This window comes from Bufo bufo, chromosome 6 (genome assembly GCF_905171765.1).
Source record: "Bufo bufo chromosome 6, aBufBuf1.1, whole genome shotgun sequence".
In the NCBI taxonomy this organism is placed as follows: Eukaryota; Metazoa; Chordata; class Amphibia; order Anura; family Bufonidae; genus Bufo; species Bufo bufo.
This window is the reverse complement of record NC_053394.1, coordinates 397,543,078-397,566,925: the sequence shown is the minus strand read 5'-3', so window position 1 is coordinate 397,566,925 and position 23,848 is coordinate 397,543,078. Positions and strand designations below refer to the sequence as shown.

At 47.7% G+C, this 23,848-nt stretch overlaps 1 long non-coding RNA gene across 2 annotated transcripts in view; it reads left to right on the top strand.

The window, feature by feature from the left end:
• LOC121004570 overlaps positions 1 to 22,652 on the top strand; it is a 30,570-nt gene extending 7,918 nt beyond the window's left edge. The window contains exons 1-4 of one of the 2 annotated variants that reach the window (XR_005779768.1): positions 3,093 to 3,104; positions 7,940 to 7,945; positions 22,328 to 22,471; positions 22,598 to 22,652. This is a non-coding gene — a long non-coding RNA (uncharacterized LOC121004570). Of the gene's footprint in view, positions 1 to 3,092; positions 3,105 to 7,939; positions 7,946 to 22,327; positions 22,472 to 22,597 lie in introns of those variants that run through there. The other variant, XR_005779769.1, reaches the window with a different exon arrangement.
• Positions 22,653 to 23,848: the final 1,196 nt, after the last annotated feature.

Genomic DNA, 23,848 nt, shown 5'->3' with positions numbered 1-23,848 from the left:
AATTTCAATTGGTCTTTATTAACAATATGGAATCCTTTTTTCTGTACAGAGCTGTAGTTTCACCCTGTGGATTTTAGTCTTTTCCCTCATCTGAGGAGCAGACAGACTCCTTATCTCAGCTCTCTCACGTTATAAACACTAATTAAAGCTCAATCCTTATCTTACTGATAAGAATGTGGCTTAAATAAGTGTCTATGACCTAGTTGTAGTAGTAGCTTAGAGATAAGGGTAATTAGTAGTGTTGAGCGAGCATACTCGTCCGAATACCAGTTCAGCTCGAGCATCGCTATGCCGAGTACCGCATGTGCTCGAGCGCAATGCTAGAGTCTCCTCCTTGCACGTTTCGTGGCTGCTAAGGTAAGTACTGTTGGCTACTGGCATTACAGTGATTGGCTGGCCGGAACGCGTCATCAGGTGCTATATATCACCCGATGACACGTGTTCGGCTCATTCGGTTAGGGAGAGCTGAGCATAGGAAGGGACAGAGAGTATAGGATAATAGTATAGTGTAACTGAATATTTTTTTGGTACAAAAACGTTTCAGAAACTCAAAAGTCCTTGTAAGGATCCTGCCCTAAATACCGTGTAATAGGCTGATGCGGACAGTTAAATTATCCGTGCCACATCTCCTGTTTAAAGTGTGCGCATCCCTAAAATATCAGTGACATCCATTGCACTTTTTCTGTAGACACTGCAAACAGTGACATTACCTGCGGGATATCTCCTGTATAACGTTTCCTCATCACAAATACCTTTTTGTAAATTTTTTTGCACATGCACTTCCTAATCCTACGCTACTGTACGTGTGACATTCTTTCAAGCATATATCACATTTAAAAAGAAGACTCGCAGTAAGGGACGGGGAAGTGGCCGAGATGCTGATGGTGCACACAGAGGCCGTGGCCCTGGGCACGGAGAAAATGTGCCTGCTGCCAGAGCACAAGAAAAACAATCATCCAAGGTATCTTGCTTCATGTCCCAATTTGCAGGGCGGCGCAGGACACCACTCTTGAAGTCAGCCCAGTGCGAGCAGGTGGTCGGTTGGATTGCAGCAGATAATGCTTCCAGTCGGTTAAGCACCACCCTGTCTTCCACCAAGTCCAGTCTCAGTAGCCAGGAGTCTGGTCAACACACCCTGATCTTCCTTCCTCTCACCATTTACAGTCTAGCGAAACAAGTAATCCCACACTCGGATATTCCCAGGACCGCTTTTCATCGCCATTACTTGAAGAGGGACATGCACGCTTGAAGAGGGACATGACATCTTGTGCCCTGATACCCAACCTCTTGAGCATCCACAGTCGCAAGAACATGACTGTGTGGAATGGCAATTAGTGTTTAATGAGGTGGATTATGATGAGACACAGTTGCCAATGAGTCAACTGCAATTACTGTCTCAAGAGGCTGATGAAGAGGATGAGACACAGTTGTCAATCACTGAGGTTGTGGTTAGGTCAACAAATCAGGAGGATGATCAGAGTGAGGAAGAGGAGGTGGTGGACTATGAGGTCACTGACCCAACCTGGGAAGGTGGAAAGCCGAGCGAGGACAGCAGTACAGAGGGGGAGAGATCTGCAGCACCGCAACAGGCTGGAAGAGGCAGTGGGGTGCCAAAAGGGAGAAGGTGGGCCAAACAGATCCGCAACTGTTCCACTGTCCACCCCCTTGCGGAAATCTCTCTTGCCAAGGGGTAGATGTTCCGCAGTATGGCTCTTTTTTGAGGACAGTGCGGACAACAAAAGAATAGTAGTTTGCAACCTGTGCCATACAAAAATGAGCCAGGGCGTGACCACTAGTAACCTCACCACCACCAGCATGATCCCCCACATGGCATACAAGCACTGTAATAAGTGGGATGAATGCTTGGGTCCACAATCTGTGTCTGCGGGTCATACCACTGCCTCCTCTTCCCCTATGTTATGTGCTGACCAATCCCCTGTCGAGGGTGCAGGCCCGGATGCCTCCCGCCCTGCACCTGGACTTTCGCAAGCACAATCAGCGACCACATCCACTTCCATGTACCAGCGCAGCGTCCAAATGTCCTTAACCCAGGCCTTTCAACGCAAGCGAAAATACCCAGCCACCCACAGGCCATAGCACTAAATGCGCAGCTTTCCAAATTACTGGCCCTGGAAATGTTGCCATTTAGATTTGTGGACACTGAGGCCTTCCGCAGCCTGATGTCAGCGGCCATCCCGCGTTACGCAGTTCCCAGCCGCCACTATTTTTCAAGGTGTGCCGTGCCCGCCTTACACCAACATGTGTCCCGTAACATCACACGTGCCTTGACCAACGCAGTTACTGGGAAGGTCCACTTAACCACGGACACACGGACAAGTGCATTCGGCCAGGGACGCTACATTTCCCTGACGGAACACTGGGTGAATGTTGTGGAGGCCGTGAGCGAGTCGTACCCTGGAATGGCACAGGTGCTACCGACGCCAAGGATTGCGGGCCCTACATCGATCAGGGTTTCCGCCAGCACCTACGTTAGTGGCTCCAACCCGGACTTCTCCTCCTCCACTTCTACCTCCGAATTATCCGCCTGCAGCACCAGTCAGTCATCAGTCGGTAGCTGGAAGCAGTGTAGCACTGCAGTGGAGAAACAGGTAGCGCTGAAGCTGATATGCTAAGGGGACAAACAGCACACTGCTGCAGAGCTGTGGCTCTCGCCACTCAACCTACAACCAGGCATGATTGTGTATGATGATGGCCGTAATTGGGTGGCGGCTTTGGAGCTCGTCAAGCTCAGACCCATCCCATGCCTAGCCCACGTGTTCAACCTTGTGGTTCAGCGGTTTCTCAAAACCTACCCCAATTTGCCTGAGCTACTGGTGAAGGTGCGCCGTGTGTAGGCACATTTCCGCAAGTCATCGACAGCTTCAGCCGGTCTGTCAACGCTACAGCAGCGATTGCGGCTTCCAGTTCACTGACTGTTGTCCGACGTGAGCACGCGCTGGAACTGTACGTTCCACATGTTAGCCAGGCTTTGTGAGCAGCAGAGGGCAGTAGTGGAATACCAGCTGCAACATGGTCGTCGCATTTCCAGTCAGCTTCCGCTATTCACAAGCGAGGAGTGTGCATGGATGTCTGAACTCTGTGAGGTTTTAAGAAAAATTGAGGAATCAACACAGATGGTGAGCGGCGATAACGCTATTATCATCGTAACCATCCCACTTCTGTGTCTACTCAAACCCTCGCTGCTCACAATTAAGGACGACGCTTTGCATGTGGAAGAGGTGAAAATGGGGGAAGACATTACACAGGGTGATAGTCAGACCACCCTCAGTTAGTCTTCTCAGTGCGAAATGGATGATGAAGAGGAGGAGCAGGAGACGGTTGCCTACGCTGGGTGGGCAGAAGAAGAGGATGAGGAGATTGAGAGTGATCCTCCTGATGACAACAGCGAAGTTTTGCCTGTTGGTACTCTGGCTCACATGGCTGACTTCATGTTAGGCTGCCTTTCCCGCTACCCGCGCATTATACGCATTTTAGACAACACGGATTACTGGTTGTTCACCCTTCTCGACCCCCGCTACAAAGAGAACTTCTCATCTCTCATTCCTCTGGTGGAGAGGATCAGCAAAACGGCGCAATACCAGAAGATCCTTGTTGAAAAATTGCTCCAAAGATTTCCATCTGACAACGCTGGCGGCAGAGTCCGTAGTTTCTTCGCCAACTGAGGAGGGGAGAAAAGGGGAACACACAACCGTTCCAACAGAGACAGGGCAACACTCTCCAAAGCTTGGGACAGTTTCATGACACCCCGCCAGCTCCCTCGACCTGATGCACGGCCTAGTGTCACAAGGAGGGAAAATTTTTGGAAGATGGTGAAGGAGTACATAGCAGACTGTGTCAGCGTCCTCAATGATCAGCCTTACAACTTTTGGGTATCCAAGCTGGACACGTGGCACGAACTGGCGCTCTACACCTTGGAGGTGCTGGCCTGCCCTGCCGCCAGCGTTTTGTCTGAGCGGGTATTTAGTGCTGCTGGTGGCATTATAACAGATAAGCATATCCGCCTGTCAACAGAAAATGCTGACTCTTATAAAAATGAACAAGGCCTGGATTGACCATGACTTCTCGACTCCACCAGAGGAAAGCTGATGAACATAAAGGCAATATAAATGTGTTTATAATGTACTGAATACACTGTATTCCCATGCACCCCTTCCACCACAAACAAGGGTATATGGTTGAATCTTCCTTTTCTCATCCTCCTTCTCCTGTTCCATCATATCAATACATGCTTATTCGTCGCATATAATGCAATCGCATATATGCCCTTTGCATATTATGTTTTACAGGGTCAGCTCACCAGCAGGCCCTCGTATAAAATTTTTATAGAGAGTCAGCTCACCAGCAGGCCCTCACCTACAATGTTTTACAGGGTCAGCTCACCAGCAGGCCCTCGCATATAATTTTTTACAGCGTCCGCTCACCAGCAGGCCCTCGCATATAATTTTTTACAGCGTCAGCTAACCTGCAGACCCTCACCTACAATCTTTTACTGGGTCAGCTCACCAGCAGGCCCGCACCTAATTATACCTAATTATAATAATAGGTAATTTGCGCGCATGATGCCTCAGGCTCCCTCTCCGGAATCAAACCTAGATTCCCCGTTACCCGTAATCACGATGGTTTGCGCTGACAATAACATTGAAAGTTGATAGGCCAGACATCCGAATGGATCGTCGCCGTCACGGGGACGTGCGATCGACCCCAGGTTACCCATAATGTTTTAGATGGTCAGATCAGCAGGCCCTTGCTCCAAATGTTTTTGAGGGTCACCAGCAGGCCATCAATCATAATTTTTCAAGGGTGTGTATGATGCCCTCCTTTATGTGTTACAAAGGGTATATTGGAGTGCCGATTCCTTGTAATTTATGGCAACCCTTTCACTTAGTGCATACTTAGGCTTTATGAGTGTAGAAGTCCCACTGCCTGAACAATTGTACCACAATGTGTATGATGCTCTCCTTTATGTGATATACAGGTTGTATCAGAGTGCCTCTTCCTTGTAATTTTTGGCAGCACTTGCACTTTATATACAAGTAAATATACAGGAAAGAATGTTTCCTAACAATTTTTCCTCTAAAATCAAATTTTATATTCGGGTTTTGTGCGTTTTCTTGTCAGTCTGTAAAAGTGGCATACTATTCGGACAGCAGCGACCTGGGAGTCCAAGATACATACAGACATCCTTCCTATGCTGTTCCCGAACCATTTTGGTGGTGTTTCCATCCATTTTTGACCTTTTTCCTATGAACCAGGCACCCCCCCTCTTCAGAGCAGAGGGTGCCTGGTTTAATGCTCTGGTTCTCCCATTGACTTCTGAGCATCCCGATGTGTTCGGCTTGAGCACTAAAGTGCTCGATCAACATTAGTAATTAGATGACCAGCACAAAGTGAAAGTACTAGTCACATAGTTAGAAAAACAGTTAACCCTTTGTGACTGAACAGCTCAATATTTTTAATAATGGCAAATTGAAAATATGATTTTTAAACAAAAATAAGTAAAATGCAATCATAAAAAAATTAACTCCAAAGGTGTACATAGCCTTTAATTTGCAGCAAGATCTGCCTGGATGCTGATAAGGTAAAGGACCTTTGATGTCATCACATAGGGATTAGCAACCTTCTCCAGCTGTTGTGAAACTACAATTCCCAGCATGCTCCATTAATTTCTATGTGATTTCTTCGAAAAGAAGAGCAAGTAGGCATGCTGGAGTGCCGTAGGTTGCCTACCCCTAGTGTAACAAATAACATCCACTTGTTACTGGTCACATGGTGATAACATCACAAAAGGTCCTTTAACTTTTTAGCATCCAGGAAGCTCTTGCTTCAGGAGGTTTCCTGCAGTTTTTATAGGTATGTGCTTTATGTTGCGGGCCACGTGTGTGAGGCACAAGGAGGCTTAAATTTAATAACACCATGTTCCTCCCATTACGGCTTTAACGCATAATGCTGTACATGTACGGCATTATGCGCCGGGAATTGTATAGAGCGGACTGCTCCATACGTGGCATTTGTAATACATCAGGCACCCGGCCGCAATGACTGGGAACTGCAATTATGCTGAAAACAGTCAATTAACCCCTCAGATGCTGCACTTGGCATCTATGAGGTTAGTGCCCCCACAGTGAAATTGCGGGCCTCTGCTCGGTTACCATGACTGCCTGGGCGTTGCTGAAGGTTCCCAGATGTGCCATGGTAAGCTTCCTGCTAAGCTGTTCACGAGGCACAGCTCAGCAGGGAGCATGTCAGAATCCCATTCATAGATCTCTATTAGGGTGAATCACCGTCCTTTCAGAATGTTACATATAAAAAAAAAAACATATCTGTGACGAATACCGCACCTCGTGCCCGCTTGACGTCACCTACATCGAACTCACGAGACGCGGTATAGTCACGGGTTACCAAAAACGTGACGTTACGCCCTCCAGAGGAGCAGGTAAGGTCAGGTTGGTACAGTGTACACACACCTCCTGTCCACACGGGCACAGAGAGGCAACAAGCTGAGAGAGCCTTTTCACTGCCGCAGTGAAAACAGCGCTGTCTCAGCCCAGGAAATCTGCCACCAGCTTCTCGTTTGATATAAGCACAGTCCGCTAAAGGGATTATATAGTGTGAGAAACCAACCCACGGAAGCTTATATCTAGGCCAAAACACGAACGTGGGGATTCGTGATCGAGATTCAAGATAGCACAAGATTAAATTATATATTTAATCGCCGTAAGGGCACACTAGATTTAACACAACATACACAGAGAATATATACAGTTTTCTGAGGTTACAGATACAGATTATTTGGGTACAAGAGGGTTAGGCTACTTCCACACTAGCGTTCGGGGCTCCGCTTGTGAGTTCCGTTTGAAGGCTCTCACAAGCGGCCCCGAACGGATCCGTACTGCCCCAATGCATTCTGAGTGGATGCGGCTCCGCTCAGAATGCATCAGTTTGGCACCGTTTGACCTCCGTTCCGCTCAGCAGGCGGACACCCGAACGCAGCTTGCAGCGTTTTCGTGTCCGCCTGGCCGTGCGGAGCCAAACGGATCCGTCAAGACTTACAATGCAAGTCAATGGGGACGGATCCGTTTGACGTTGACACAATATGGTGCAATTTCAAACGGATCCGTCCCCCATTGACTTTCAATGTAAAGTCAGGAGTCCCTATTAATATACCATCAGATCGGAGTTTTCTCCAATCCGATGGTATATTTTAACTTGAAGCGTCCCCATCACCATGGGAACGCCTCTATGTTAGAATATACCATCGGATTTGAGTTACATCGTGAAACTCAGATCCGACAGTATATTCTAACACAGAGGCGTTCCCATGGTGATGGGGACGCTTCAAGTTAGAATATACTGAGAACTGTGTACATGACTGCCCCCTGCTGCCTGGCAGTTGCTGCCAGGCAGCAGGGGGCAGACCCCCCCCCCCCTCCTGTATTTAACTTATTGGTGGCCAGTGCGGGCCCCCCCCCTCCCTCCCCAGTATTAATTGTAACCAGTGCGGCCCCCCTCCCTCTATATTCATCGGTGGCCAGTGCGGATTCCCAGTATTAAATATGACCAGTGCGGCCTCCCCCTCCCTCCCTCCCTCCCCAGTATTAAATATGACCAGTGCGGCCTCCCCCTCCCTCTATATTCATTGGTGTCCCGGCCAGTGCGGATTCCAAGTATTGTGACCAGTGCGGCCTCCCCTCTTCCCACCCCCCCCCCTAATTAAAATCACCCCCCCATCATTGGTGGCAGCGGAGAGTACCGATCGGAGTCCCAGTTTAAATCGCTGGGGCTCCGATCGGTTACCATGGCAGCCAAGACACTATTGCAGTCTTGGCTGCCATGGTTACTTAGCAACAAATACAAGCATTATACTTACCTGAAGAGCTGCGATGTCTGTGTCCGGCCGGGAGCTCCTCCTACTGGTAAGTGAAAGGTCTGTGCGGCGCATTGCCTATAGCACAGACCTTTCACTTACAAGTAGGAGGAGCTCCCGGCCGGACACAGACATCGCAGCTCTTCAGGTAAGTATAATGCTTGTATTTGTTGCTAAGTAACCATGGCAGCCAAGACTGCAATAGCGTCTTGGCTGCCATGGTAACCGATCGGAGCCCCAGCGATTTAAACTGGGACTCCGATCGGTACTCTCCGCTGCCACCAATGATGGGGGGGTGATTTTAATTAGGGGGGGGGGGGGGGGGGGGAGGCTGCACTAGTCACAATACTTGGAATCCGCACTGGCCGGGACACCAATGAATATAGAGGGAGGGGGAGGCCGCACTGGTCATATTTAATACTGGGGAGGGAGGGGGAGGCCGCACTGGTCTGGGGAGGGAGGGAGGGGGAGGCCGCACTGGTCATATTTAATACTAGGAATCCGCACTGGCCACCGATGAATATAGAGGGAGGGGGGCCGCACTGGTTACAATTAATACTGGGGAGGGAGGGGGGGCCCGCACTGGCCACCAATGAGTTAAATACAGGGGTGAGGGGGTCTGCCCCCTGCTGCCTGGCAGCATCTGCCAGGCAGCAGGGGGCAGTCATGTACACAGTTCTCAGTATATTCTAACTTGAAGCGTCCCCAAACGCTTCTGTGTTTAGAATATACTGTCGGATCTGAGTTTTCCGAAGTGAAAAATCAGATCTGAAATAAACAGTTATGCAAACGGATCCGTTCTGAACGGATGCAAGCGTTTGCATTATAGGAGCGGATCCGTCTGTGCAGACACCAGACGGATCCGCTCCTAACGCAAGTGTGAAAGTAGCCTAAAGCAGAGTAAAAGTCAGTTACCGGGTAGATGAAAGTTCCTTTGGGTCATAAGGGTGGAATAGCCCTTGGCTTCAGTCACATGGGGGTGGTGATGTCAGCGGTTTCCAGGTCTCTCCAAACACATTTGCACAATGTGGCCCCCTTTCAGAGAAAGACACCGCCCGCTGGCTTGTATGGGCTTATGACCTGTAGCCGGCCGCTCCCTCCCCCCCCTATGGGTAGGGTCCACCCCTCCTTCTCTGGTGCTGGGAGCAAATTACCCATAAAACCCCTTAGGGGCTCATAACCCTAGACCAGAATGTCGCAGAAAGATGGTTCCAGGCCTAATTGATCCGCCTGGGTTGCGGCTACAACTAGAGTCCAGGAATTTTTCAGAGGATGGAGAACCGCACTCTACTTAGTAGGTTCTGGTGCCAACTAAGGGCTGCAAGCAGCCAGTATACACGTAGTAAAGTTGAGGCACACAGTTTTCAGTGTTGCAATTTCAAAAGGATTTATTCATTCAAATCATATAGTAGTTTCATCCATTTGCCCAATATTTATATTAGTGAGTATGAACAGTATTCTTAGACCAGACGTTTTGGTCACATAGGACCTTCAGCTGCGGTCACATTTTTATCTATAACAAAATAATTAACATGAGCTGGATTAGAACTACTGAAACAATCAAGCTAGATACATATATTCAAACATATTACAGTCCTAAAAGGTCGGTGCTAAATAACAAGTATCTATATGGAGTGAGAAGTCCACAGAGTCCATAATGGGGAATTCTATTAGTGCTAGGTACTTATTTAATATCAACCATATAATACACGTCTATATTTATCAAAAACAATGATAATAGGCACAATGCTGGTTCATTAGTAATGGAACATTTGTCTATATAGTGCCCCCCAATCTCATAACCAATAGATGCTAAATCTATGTACAGTCGTGGCCAAAAGTTTTGAGAATTAGATAAATATTGGAAATTTCAAAAGTTGCTGCTTAAGTTTTTATAATAGCAATTTGCATATACTCCAGAATGTTATGAAGAGTGATCAGATGAATTGCATAGTCCTTCTTTGCCATGAAAATTAACTTAATCCCAAAAAAAACTTTCCACTGCATTTCATTGCTGTCATTAAAGGACCTGCTGAGATCATTTCAGTAATCGTCTTGTTAACTCAGGTGAGAATGTTGACGAGCACAAGGCTGGAGATCATTATGTCAGGCTGATTGGGTTAAAATGGCAGACTTGACATGTTAAAAGGAGGGTGATGCTTGAAATCATTGTTCTTCCATTGTTAACCATGGTGACCTGCAAAGAAACGCGTGCAGCCATCATTGCGTTGCATAAAAATGGCTTCACAGGCAAGGATATTGTGGCTACTAAGATTGCACCTCAATCAACAATTTATAGGATCATCAAGAACTTCAAGGAAAGAGGTTCAATTCTTGTTAAGAAGGCTTCAGGGCGTCCAACAAAGTCCAGCAACTGCCAGGATCGTCTCCTAAAGAGGATTCAGCTGCGGGATCGGAGTGCCACCAGTGCAGAGCTTGCTCAGGAATGGCAGCAGGCAGGTGTGAGCGCATCTGCACGCACAGTGAGGCGAAGACTTTTGGAAGATGGCCTGGTGTCAAGAAGGCCAGCAAAGAAGCCACTTCTCTCCAAAAAAACCCATCAGGGACAGATTGATCTTCTGCAGAAAGTATGGTGAATGGACTGCTGAGGACTGGGGCAAAGTCATATTCTCCGATGAAGCCTCATTCCGATTGTTTGGGGCATCTGGAAAAAGGCTTGTCCGGAGAAGAAAAGGTGAGCGCTACCATCAGTCCTGTGTCATGCCAACAGTAAAGCATCCTGAGACCATTAATGTGTGGGGTTGCTTATCATCCAAGGGAGTGGGCTCACTCACAATTTTGCCCAAAAACACAGCCATGAATAAAGAATGGTACCAAAACACCCTCCAACAGCAACTTCTTCCAACAATCCAACAACAGTTTGGTGAAGAACAATGCATTTTCCAGCACGATGGAGCACCATGCCATAAGGCAAAAGTGATAACTAAGTGGCTCGGGGACCAAAACGTTGACATTGTGGGTCCATGGCCTGGAAACTCCCCAGATCTTAATCCCATTGAGAACTTGTGGTCAATCCTCAAGAGGCGGGTGGACAAACAAAAACCCACTAATTCTGACAAACTCCAAGAAGTGATTATGAAAGAATGGGTTGCTATCAGTAAGGAATTGGCCCAGAAGTTGATTGAGAGCATGCCCAGTCGAATTGCAGAGGTCCTGAAAAAGAAGGGCCAACACTGCAAATACTGACTCTTTGCATAAATGTCATGTAATTGTCGATAAAAGCCTTTGAAACGTATGAAGTGCGTGTAATTATATTTCACTACATCACAGCAACAACTGAAACAAAGATCTAAAAGCAGTTTAGCAGCAAACTTTGTGAAAACTAATATTTGTGTCATTCTCAAAACTTTTGGCCATCACTGTACAATAAAGTGTTAATTACCACCTAGTAAGTGATAGGGTTTGGAGCATCTGAAACTAGTTTAACCATGTATATGTCAAAGTATATAGTCTGAATACTGGTTACATTAAATGAAATACATATACAGTTGTTTTCAAAATTATTCAACCCCCACTGAAATTGAGTGTTTTGGCCAGTTTGACATTGATTTTGATCATTTCAATCATCTTGTTTACAATTAAATCAAAGAGGCACTTGTAAGTCAGACAAATATAACATAACATTTATTGTGGTCGTGGCTACGGATATTGAGAGGACGTGAGGTAACGACATGGCCGTGAGTGACCTGGTATAGCTGGCCTGAGGTGTGCCCGAAGCCATGTCCGAGGGTAGGCCTATAAGGGGGCCTACCCGGGTGAAGCTGAAAGAAGAAGGGAGGGAAGAGGATGGGGCACCGCAAGCACCCGCAATGGGAGGGGGAGGCTCATGAGAATTTATAAGCCTCCGCCCCTCCCACAATTACAGGCTGTGAACAGCCTTAATATTTGTGGTCGTGGCTACGGATATTGAGAGGACGTGAGGTAACTACATGGCCGTGAGTGACCTGGTATAGCTGGCCTGAGGTGTGCCCGAAGCCATGTCCGAGGGTAGGCCTATAAGGGGGCAAAGGAGACAGTTAGGTTGGAATTAGCGTTTTTTATTTATTTAAAAAAATATATATAATTATTACGAGGTTACAACACGAGGTTACAGAAAGCGTCAGAGATTTCCTTGTGTGGATTAGGAATGTATCGGGTGAAGCAGGATGACTGCCAGCGGCCCATTTTGTGGATAATGTGGCATGGGACATTTTGTTTCAAAACTGCCGAAGCGGCACCTATGCGGAAGGAGTGTCCGGATATGGCTCTAGGATCGTGGCCCAGCCCCTTGGCCAGGATGCGAATATGGGAGATGAACCGGGCCGTGGTGAGAAATGTTCCTTTGAACGGTAGTAGTGGTTCGTTCGCGGAGGAGTGAGCCAGTAGGACCAATAGTTTGTTAAGAACCTGGATCGGACACCACTTGTTTAAAGTTTGGAAGTATTTGATTTGAACGGGCGGCCCGGATTGCGATGTTTTAGTGGATGGCAGATTTAGTACGTGATCAGGATTAAGGACTAGCTGGCTTTTGGTTAAACCTTTTGATTTTGGATGATACTACGGTGAATTCTCCTGGGCGCAGAAAACCATAAAAGCTCAGATACATGGCAGCTTTAATGACCATGGAGGGAAGAAGGCCAAAAGGACTGCCGTCTAATGAGTCTGAGAGCTTTCTGAACAGCTCCCCGGAGACCGGTTGTCTGCTGGGCGCGCTGCTCTGGCTGTTCTTGAGGATGCCACTAAGGGTGGCTTTGACTACTGGGGAAGTGAAGACTGACTTGCTGCCTGGGTCCCTCAGCATGGAGTGGTGCTGAACCCCTGTCAAATACAGCTTTATGGAGTTATAGGATAGCTTGAGGTGCGTGTGACAATATGCTAGAAAGGCTATTAAATATGTGGACTTATCTGTGTTGGTTCTAGGATGAAGACAGAAAAACTGTTTGTAGATGTTCCAACCGGTCCTGTAATTCCTGGCCGTGTTGGCGGAAAGTGAGCTATACATGAGGGACTTGGCTGTGGAAATGAAATGTCCTAATCCATGCGGAGGGTGTGGTAATCCGGAGGCGATAGACTCATTGATTCCGCCTCTGGCATGATCTGGAAGAAATTATGAAGGTTAAAACGGGACAATGCGTCGGCAGCGGGATTTCGAATGCCCTGGATATGCCTGGCTGAGATATGGAAATTGTGATGTAAGGATAGCCATACTAGCTTGCGTACAAAGGACATGATGTGAGGACATTTGGAGCGCCCTTTACTGAGGATATCCACCACTGTTTGGTTATCGGTGATGAATGCAACTGGGGAATCTGCCCATTGGTTACCCCAGACCTGAGCCGCCGCCACTATGGGATAGATCTCCAGCAGGGGAGAAGACCTAAGGGACTCGGGTAAGGAAGAAATTTCAGTGGGCCACGGTGCTGCAAACCACTGCTTGTTGTATATGGCCGCAAAAACCTCTGGATGCTGCGGCATCTGATAAAACCATGGGGAAATCAGGACTCCATTTGGGGATAAACAAAGAAATCCCGTTTCAATGGGCGAGGAAGGAATTCCACAGGGCCAAATCAGCCATTGCCTGGGCATCTAAGAACACTGTGGAGTCCTGCTCGGGAGCTGACGGCAATAAATCTAGGAGCCCAGACATGAAAGCTTTCCCTTGAGGCATGATCCTGGTAGCGAAATTTAACATGCCAAGGAGTGACCTGCAGCTCTCGTTTGGTGAGGACCTGGGACCCTGTGAACTGCGCAATGATTGTTCTGATTTTGAGAAGCTTGTCGGCTGGCAGTCTAGCTTCCATTTTCTCAGTATCGAGCACGATACCGAGAAAGGTGACTACCGTGGCGGGTCCCTCGATTTTGGTTGGGGCTACCGGAACCTGGAGATCTTTGAGAATGCTCAGGAAATTATTAAGTTTGCACGGTTTAACACTGGGTTGTTCGATCAGGAGGAAATCGTCGAGGTAATGTAGCGCCATAGGACATTTGCAGCGATTGACCAAGATCCAGTGGAGGGCTTGGGCGAACCGGTCAAATAGCCAGGGACTGCTCTTTGAACTGAATGTTAAACGGGTAGCAAAATAATAACGGTCCTGCCATTTGATGCCGTGGAATTTCCAAAGCTGAGGGTCAATGGGCAACAGTTTAAACGCGTCAGCGATGTCTGCTTTAGACAACCATGCTCCTTTGCCCACTAACAGAATGAGAGAAATGGCCTCCTGGAGTGAAGAATATTTCATGGGGAATTCTTCCGATGGAATCAAGGAGTTTAGGCTGGGAATATGCGAACCATGAGGCACTGACAGGTCGTAAATCAATCGTTTTTTATTTGTGAACTTTTTGGTTACAATGCCGACGGGGTTGATCGTCCAGGAGTCGAAAGGAACGTGAGGGAAGGGGCCGATAAGGAAACCCTTCTCTACTTCCGACTGAATGAGGGAATCCACCGCGTCGGCATCCTGGACCACGGACAGTAAATTGGAACCCTCCCAGGTGGACTGAGGAAGGGCAATGAGACCCGTGTGAAAGCCCTTACTGAAACCTGTGAGCAAGAATTCGACAAGGTCGGGGCTGTGGTGATCCTGGAGCAGCCTGCCCAGAAGCTCCACATTGACCCCGCTTAGTCATTTGTGCTTGGCCGTTCTCTGCGGGCATACTGAGGTGGGGTGAGCCCGAAAGCAGGAGGAGCAGACGTGTAGTGCCCTGCACTGATTATAGTTGCAGGAGGCTAGGTTGTAGTTGTTTCAAATTTGACTATTGCCTAAGAAAATGATGGGGCGACCCAATTTGTCGGTGTTGCTGTGCCTCTGCTGAGTGCCGGAGGGGCCGGCCGAAGGCCTGCTGGGAGCCATCGGTTGACCAACGGAGGGACACCAATTGGAGGTGTGGAGAATGGACTGGCAGGAGCTGCAAGCTGGGGCTTTTAAACTGGCGAAATGGCGGCAGAAAAGTTCCATGTCCAGACACGCCCAGTTGGTAACCCGATGGAACCGAGCCAGCGCTGCGGCAGCTTTGGCCGAGAAGGAGCGGTGATAATCGTAAAATGCAAATCCGCCGTATTTATACCCCAGGTCGGTGACTCTGTACATGTACAAGTCCAACTACTCTCTTCTTTCAGGGTGGGCGGTGCAGACTATGTCCCTGAAGAGGCTAAAAGCCAGGACAAACTCGGGAATGGTTTAGTTTTTTGTTCAACCGGGCGTCCCTGGATTTTAGAACGATGGAGATATTTTTGCAAGCTATTGTTTTGTTCTCTACGGTGTCGTGGGTAGCTATCAAGATGGCGGCTAAATTAACATCTTTGCCCTCCAGAATGTCTTTTTTTTATGCTATCTGTGATGAAATGAGCTGAAGCTATCTCGGAGAGGTTGGAGACCCTACCTGGGGAGGTTGGCTGAGGTGAGGGAGCTGGAACGGAAGGACACTCGGGTGGGTCGACTGCCAAGTGCCTGGATTCCACCTGTTTTGAACGTCCAGAACCGAAAAAGACAGGCTGTTGATGGTGGCATGTAACTGGGTCAATTACAGTTGTATGGTGGACATTGACACATTCTCCCTGGGTGGGGATGACGAGCCGGACATCAACAGTCTGAATAATTCCGCCTTTCTGGTGGAGGCCGGATAAGGTATCCTCCTTCTATTGAGCTCGGCGATCAGTTTAGGCACGGTACAATTCCTGAGAGAAGTAGCGCTGGCGTGCTCTGAGGCAAGGCTCTGAGGCGTGATGGGGCTATGTCGCCGCTTGTGCCCGGGGGTTTAAGAGACTAACGTACCTGATGGTTTGGAGCTCCTGAATTTGTGAACCGACTCGGGGAATTCCTGTTCCGTAGGAATGGACCGCGAACGAGCTTGAAGAAATCATGACAAGTAAATAGGCTGGGCCTAAGGTAAAGGCAAAGTAAAAGGGGTGGGTGCGCCGTGCCCTGTTGGAGAGGCTTCCCCTGACAGCGTGAACAGGACGAACCTGTATCCTATGAAAAGAAAGGAGGTACACGAAGCCTGCGGGACGTGACCGGGCGAGACCTGGACCGTGGACCGGAAGGACAACCTAGACAAGGAGGCCTAGTAAAGAGATGATGTGAAAATTAAGGGCCTGAGTGACGTGGACAGGCATGGATTGAAAAACGGAGGGCCTGAATAACGAAAACAGGCGTGGAGCGTGAAGGCGAGGCTGGATGACGTGACAGGTGAGGTACGTGAAAGACATAGAGCCTGGGTGAAGTGACAGGAGTGAAACATGGACGGAAAGGAGGCCTGGGTAACGTAACAGGCGTGAACATGTACGAAAAGGAGGCCTGAGTAACGTAAACAGGCTTAAAACATGTACGAAAAGAAGGCCTGAGTAATGTAAACAGGCGTGGAAACATGTATGAAAGGGAGGCCTGAGTAACGTAAATAGGCGTGCAACATAAACGGAAAGGAGGCCTGAATGACGTAAACAGGCGTGAAAAGTAAACGGAAAGGAACATGGAGGACAGAGTAACGTAAGTCGGCGTGGAACGTAAGAGAAGAAAGAGCGAAAAATGAGACAGACGTGGAAAGTAGAAGGCGGCGGGGTCTGAGAGACGTGGATGAGCACGGGAGAATGGAGGCCAGGAGGCGCGAGGGGCGTAAAAAGAAAAAAAGAGTGAAAGTGGAGACGAAGGCAGAGTAACGTAACCAGATGTGAACGTGGACTGGGAGGCAGGATGACAAGACAGACGTGAAGGAACCAGGGGACCTGACAGCTGGACAGGCGTGAGACAAGAATGATGGAGCTGCTGAGAAGGAGACAGGACGACATGAGACACGAACTGAAAGGTGACAAACGGAACGCGGACCGAAGGCCTACGTAATACAACGCTGTACGGTACACGTAAAGATGATGCTGCGAATCAGAGATAAGCGACTTACCGTGGCTGATGGAGGAATTGACGGAGAAGATGGTAGCCTGGGTAACACCGCTGGGTACCGGAGGCGCTGAATTGCCTAGTTACATAAACAGGTATGAAATGACAACCAAGAAGTGAAGGGAGGGGAAAAAAAACTTTCCCCCCTTTTTTTTTTTTCGTTCCTTCTTGCCCTCCCCTTCCTCCGTACTCTGTCCGTGACATGAAATAATGATGATGCTGACCGCTCACAATACAGACCTGGGATGGGGTGGTGATTTTCAGGCTCCAAAATCGCTTGGCGGAGGTTTGAAAGGCTGAAAACCGGTGGCGGTTTGCTTGCAACTGGCTACAGAATGACTGGAGTATATGGGAAAAGAATGTAAATGATAAAAAAAAAATTTAATTTTTTTGCTCTCTGCCGACGTGTCATGGAGCCTCCGGCCCAGGTGGATCACCCTGAGCGTGGGACCTGGGGTAGGCGGAGGAAGGGATCTGGTGACAGATGTGCCCTGAGAATACTCCCGGAAGCGCTGGCAGCCGCCGCGCCGGAAGGGATGATGAGGGGTGGGTGTCACTGCACGGTGAGCCGCGACGCGGAATCGGGATCCCGCATGGATAATGGTGGTGGCCGGCCGAAGCGGTGCCGGCTGGAGCATCGTCCTGGCGTCGGGGGGGGCGGGCGGAAGTCCTGGCAGGTGAGAGCACGGCGGCGGCTGCGATCCCGGGGGAGTGCGTGGACCTGCGGCCAGGTAGGGAGATGGCTGGTATGGAACTTACCCAGGCGGGAACCGGAAGTGACGAAGTGGGACGAACCGTACTGCACCGCAAGCACCCGCAATGGGAGGGGGAGGCTCATGAGAATTTATAAGCCTCCGCCCCTCCCATAATTACAGGCTGTGAACACCCTTAATATTAATGAAATAACCACAAATGTCTTTTCTGTGCTCACATCATTATCAGTTTTATTCAACCCCCAAGTGACATTCAATCTTAGTACTTAGTACAACTTCCTTTTCCAGTTATAACAGCTTTTAAACGTGAAGCATAGCTTGACACAAGTGTCTTGCAGCGATCTACGGGTATCTTCGCCCATTCTTACATAGTAGTAACATAGTCTGGTGACTGCGATGGCCACTTCAAAATGTTCCAGCCTTTAATCTGCAACTATGCTCTAGTGGACTTGGAGGTATGCTTGGAATCATTGTCCTGTTGAAAGGTCCAACATCTCCCAAGCCTCAGGTTTGTGACGGACTGCATCACATTTTCATCCAATATCTCCTGGTACCTTGCACACGCTGAAGCTTCCCTGTACCTGTAGAAGCAAAACAGCCCCAAAGCATGATTAACCCCCACCATGCTTCACAGTAGGCAAGGTGTTCTTTTCTTCATAGGCCTTGTTCTTCCTCCTCCAAACATAGCGTTGATCCATGGGCCCAAACAGTTCTAATTTTGTTTCATTAGTCCACAGAACACTATCCCAAAACTTTTGTGGTTTGTCCACATGACTTTTAGCATACTGCAGTCGACTCTTCTTATTCTTTGGAGACAGCAAGGGGGTGCGCCTGGGAGTTCTGGCATGGAGGCCTTCATTACGCAGTGTGCGCCTTATTGTCTGAGCTGAAACTTCAGTATCCACATCTGACAAATCTTTTTTCAGTTCCTCAGCAGTCACACAGGGACTTTTCTCCACTTTGCGCTTCAGGTAGCGCACAGCAGTCGAAGTCAGCATCTTCTTTCTGCCACGACCAGGTAGCGTTTCAACAGTGCCCTTTGCCTTGAATTTGCGAATGATGCTTCCTATGGTGTCTCTTGGTATGTTTAACATCTTTGCAATCTTCTTATAGCCATTGCCCTTCCTGTGAAGAGAAATCACCTCTTCTCTTGTCTTCCTGGACCATTCTCTTGACTTCACCATGTTTGTAAACACACCAGTACATGTCTAGAAGGAGCTGAGTATCACAGTCCTTTTAAATCTGCCTAATTGGTGCTTATTATGCTTGATTGCTGCTCCTTGACATTCACAGGTGTTTTCAATACCTGATTGAAAACACTTGAATGAACCTCTTTTCTTAAGAGTGGTAGTCTTTAAGGGGTTGAATAATTTGTGTCAATGAAGAAATCACAAAAAAACATTTAATACTGTATTACAAAAACAATTGATGTCATTTTAGTTGCATTTGGTTCTTTAAAAAGTTTTTGTAAGATTTCATTCTGAACACAATTACAAATGGACACTAAATTCCCTAAAACCCTTTACAGCATTGGGGGTTGAATAATTTGGAACACAACTGTAATCTAATGAGGTACATGTGATCTATATTTGGATTACTGCAGCTATGTATACCTTATTGCAATATCTAAGCAGATTCTCCAAATATAACATATGCAGATTTCTCCCAAATTTACGTTTTACATTTTCACCCCTTGCAGCCGGTTATGATCCACCCATGTCATAAAATACATAATAGTTTCACCCCTAGCGGCCCGCTCTGTGATCCTTTATGCTGGTCGAGCGCTGAATATCGATAACCTGTGGGGAATAAAAGTCTAGTTAAGGCTGGGTAGTGTCTGCGGTACCTTTTCTGACGGTCCAAACATGGTACCGTTATTTGGTTTCTGTGGGGAGATATGGATATCTCCCTTCCCTGACATCGCCCCATCAAACAAAGACCATAGGCACGTACATCGTGGCCACCGGGACACAAATATGTATCCGGTTTGCGCCTGCGATGGCCGGCGATTTATAATTCCTTATGAAATGTAGGTGCCAACATGTCTGGGAGGTAGCATTGATCCTGGCAGGGCTGGTACTTCCTGCTGGGGGGGGGGTTTCTGCAGGATTTAGCTTGCTTCCAAACTGACTGATGGATGTGTGACATTCTCCAACTGGGGCCTCCTGGAATCCCCTGGGGCTTTCTTCCTTGCTAGCTGACAAACAGATGGCTGGGGGGGTGGGAACATATTTTACATGTACACTGATGTGCATGCCAAAAGGTGAATCAAATGACAATCAGGGCTGCCAGTAAATAATAATTTATCTTCCTCACAATTTCGGATATCTCCGGAACCGAACATGTCTGAACTACTAAAAATATTTTAAAATATTCCTGCACCGTTCACACCATTATGGGAAAAAACAATAAAAACACAGTTCGCCATTTTTTTGTCATCTTTTCTGCCCCCAAAAAATGGAATAACAGTGATCAAAAAGTTATATGTACCCTAAAAATGGTACCAATAAAAACTATCAGCGAAAAACAAGCCCTGATACAGCTTTGTAGACCAAAAATAAGTCTGGTTTATGAGTTAATAGCAGAAGGACCCTGCTTCGCATGGGTATATTTAATCTATTTTGTTTAATGTTTGTGTGTGTGTTGTTAAAAGATATCGACAGTATCCCCCATAACAGTGACCTCTATGCACCCCATCCCCTTAAGTGACCTCCACAGCCCTCCACCCTTTAACACTGACCCCCCCCCCCCCACAGTGCCCTGCCTCCTTTAAAATGGGACCTCCACAGCAGCCCACCCCCTTAACTTTGACCTTCACAGCAGCCTGCCCCTTTAACAGTGAGTTCCACAGCACCCCACCCCCTTGACAGTGGCCTCCACAGGGGGTCCGCCCCTTAACAGTGACCTCAACAGCACCTGCTCCCTAACACTAACCATAGGTTACAGTCCCCTTAACTGTGACCTCCACCATTCTTGGCCCCCTTAACAGAGACCTCCACAGCAACTGCCCCTTAACAGTGACCTCCAGTATACCCTGTTCCCTTAACAGTCACCTAACAGTACCCTGCTGCCTTACCAGTGACCTCACAGTACCCCGCTGCCCTTTTAATAGTGGCCTCCACAGTCCCCTCCTCCCTTAACAGTGACCTCCACAGTGTCCGCCCCTTTAACAGTGACCTCCACACCGGCCTGCCCCCTTAACAGTAACATTCACAGCACCCTCCCCTTTAAAAGCGACCTCCACAGTGGCTGCCCCTTTTATTAGTGAACTCCACAGTATCCCATCTCCTTAACAGTGATTTCCACAATAATTCGCCACTTTAAAGAGGACCTTTCACCTGTATAAACTATGTGAACTGAGTATGCTGCCATATAGAGCGGCGCCCGGGGATCTCACTGCACTTACTATTATCCCCGGGCGCCGCTCCGTTCTCCCGTTATAGGCTACGGTACCTTTGCTTTTTAAGTTATAGTAGGCGGGTCTTCCCTTGTCCTGTGAGCTGTGCGCTGCGATTGGCCAGCTCTACAGCCTAGGAGAAGGAGACGCCCACAGGACAAGGGCAGACACCGCCTACTATAACTTACTGAGAGAAGATACCGGAGCCTATAACGGGAGAACGGAGCGGCGCCCGGGGATAATAGTAAGTGCAGTGAGATCCCCGGGCGCCGCTCTATATGGCAGCATACTCAGTTCACATAGTTTATACAGGTGAAAGGTCCTCTTTAACATTGACCTCCACAGCAGCTGCTCCTTTAATAGTGACCTCCACAGCGGCCGGGCCTTTATTTGTGACCTCCACAGTACTCCGTTTCGTTAACCGTGATTTCCACAATAACTTGCCCTCTTAACAGTAACTTCCACAGAGCTTTGTTCCCTTAAAATGTGACCTCCACAACACCGCAAAATCTTCAAACGTTTTTCAGTTTATATAGTGAATGTTTGAGTTTGTAAAGAAGAATACAAACACTGCTATTTTTTTGAACAGTCTAATATTCACTTTTCTTAAAAAAAAAAAAAAAGAGGAACAACACAAATTTTATATATTTTTTTCTTCATGTTTTGATTTGGAATAGAATGTGTAGTGTTCCCAATGCATTTGTGTGGATGGAAATAAAAGCTATTAGAAGGATTTTGAGCTTTATTCACTTTTTTAAACACACTGCTATTATTTTGAACAGAACTGTATATTGGATAAAGCAAAATAAAAACTATACATGTTTAGTATTGCCATAATTGTATTGAGCCGGCAACATGAGGTTAAAGGGGTTATCCAACCTTGGCCCCTCATATAGGTTATACTTACCTGCTCCCTGGCACCCGTGTCACTCCTTATCCCCGCACGGCCGCCACTGCCTTTCCCCATCGTGCAGATCAAAACACCCGGCAACAGTGGAAGCAGCCAATAGCAGGCTGTGATGGGGACGAGCCTCCCTAGCGGCATCCGCGATGGATGATATCGAATAGTATCGGGTATCGCAATACCTTTTCTTGGTTTCGATGCTGAATCAAAATGTTGGTATCATGACAACCCTACTCTGATGTCTCCTCCTATTTATTTATATATTATACTTGCTTATATAGTGCTGACATATTCTGCAGTGCTTTACAGATATTAGCATCACGCTGTCTCCAGTGGAGCTCGGTATGTCTTTGGAGTCTGAGAGGAAACCCACACAAACATAGGGAGAACATACAAACCCCATAGAGAGGTTGTCCTTGGTTGGATTCGAACCTAGGACCCCAGTGTGGCAAGGCACCAGTGCTAACCACTGATCTCCAGTATAAGTGTTTTACATGGGATGATTGTATGATTTTTACATCGTCTCTTCTCTCCATTCAGGTTCCTACAATATAGGATCCACTCAGTGGATATATTCTATATTAGATCCTTTTCCTGATTGACCCATCAAGGATGGACACAGACAAGATAGCGGAGAGTATGATAAATCTCACCCTAGAGATCCTCTTCCGGCTTACTGGAGAGGTAAGAGATTCTGATGTCACATTACATCATCTTATCTATGTTACTAACAGATGTATATGACTGGAGAGGTGAGGGACTTTGGAGATGTATGGAGTGATATTTATTACTGTGTCTCTCCATAACCAGGACTACACAGTAGTGAAGAAGACCTCTGGTGAGCGCTGTCAGGCCCCTGTGTCTGAAGATTGGGGAAGAACCCTGAGCCCAATCATGGGGCCTCCACCTCACCCCCTGATACACGAGGAAATCAATAGAGAGAAGATCCTAGAACTCACCAACAAGATGATTGAGCTGCTGACTGGAGAGGTGACACTGCTGGGAATGCTGGGACATTACACAGGAACGCTATGAAGGGATCTGGGTGATGACTGTATCATTGTGTTGTCAGGTTCCTATAAGGTGTCAGGATGTCACGGTCTATTTCTCCATGGAGGAGTGGGAGTATTTAGAAGGACACATAGATCTGTACAAGGACGTCATGATGGAGGGTCACCGGCCCCTCACATCACCAGGTAATAGACATCACTAAATACACACGTCCTCTCATTATCTGTATGTAAGGAATGAATTCAGTCACTGGATGTGTTTCCTACAGTTAAGGATGAGAGAAGAACACCGGAGAGATGTCCCAGTCCTCTTCTTCCACCGGATGGTTCAGAAGAACATCACAATGTCCCACAGGATGATCAGGTAGATGGAGATAAGGTCTCATGAAATGTTCCCTATGATCTGTAGAAGACTGTGAAGATCTTGTGTTCAGTCTTGTTTAATCCTCCAGTATTATCGGTTTTCTCCTTGTATAATGAAAAAGGTGAAGATGGCAGGATTACAGCTGACCATAGATATTACATGTCTGGATCTTCTCACAATCTTTTGCATATGGAGACTTTTAAGATGGCCTCCTCTGTGAACTGCTGCAGACCTTTTGTGTTTGCAGAAGATTGGCACAACAATTCTCAGAGCAGTCATCGGCGGGACCATGTGATATTACAACTGGTGTCAAGTTATGCCGAAATTGTCAGCTCTTCAAGGAGACTGCTCCCTAACCATAGCCTGCCCCGCCTAGGAATTTCACATAGGAATGCATCATTCACTGAGAAAGGATGCTACACCATTCACTGAGAAAGGATGCTACTATGTGCACTCATAGTTTTTGTGGCTGATGCAACACCTCTTTTCATGGCTAACTTAACTGCCCATGACTATAAACATGCAGTGTGCATATCGCACAACTGTGTACACTAGAGCAGCGGTCCCCAACCGCCGGGCCGGGGCCCAAGACCGGGCCCTGGGAGCTATGTTGCCGGGCCGCAGAGGAGAGAGGAACGCCCGGCGCGTACATGTTGCGAACATTAGTGGAGACGGAGGGAGGGAATC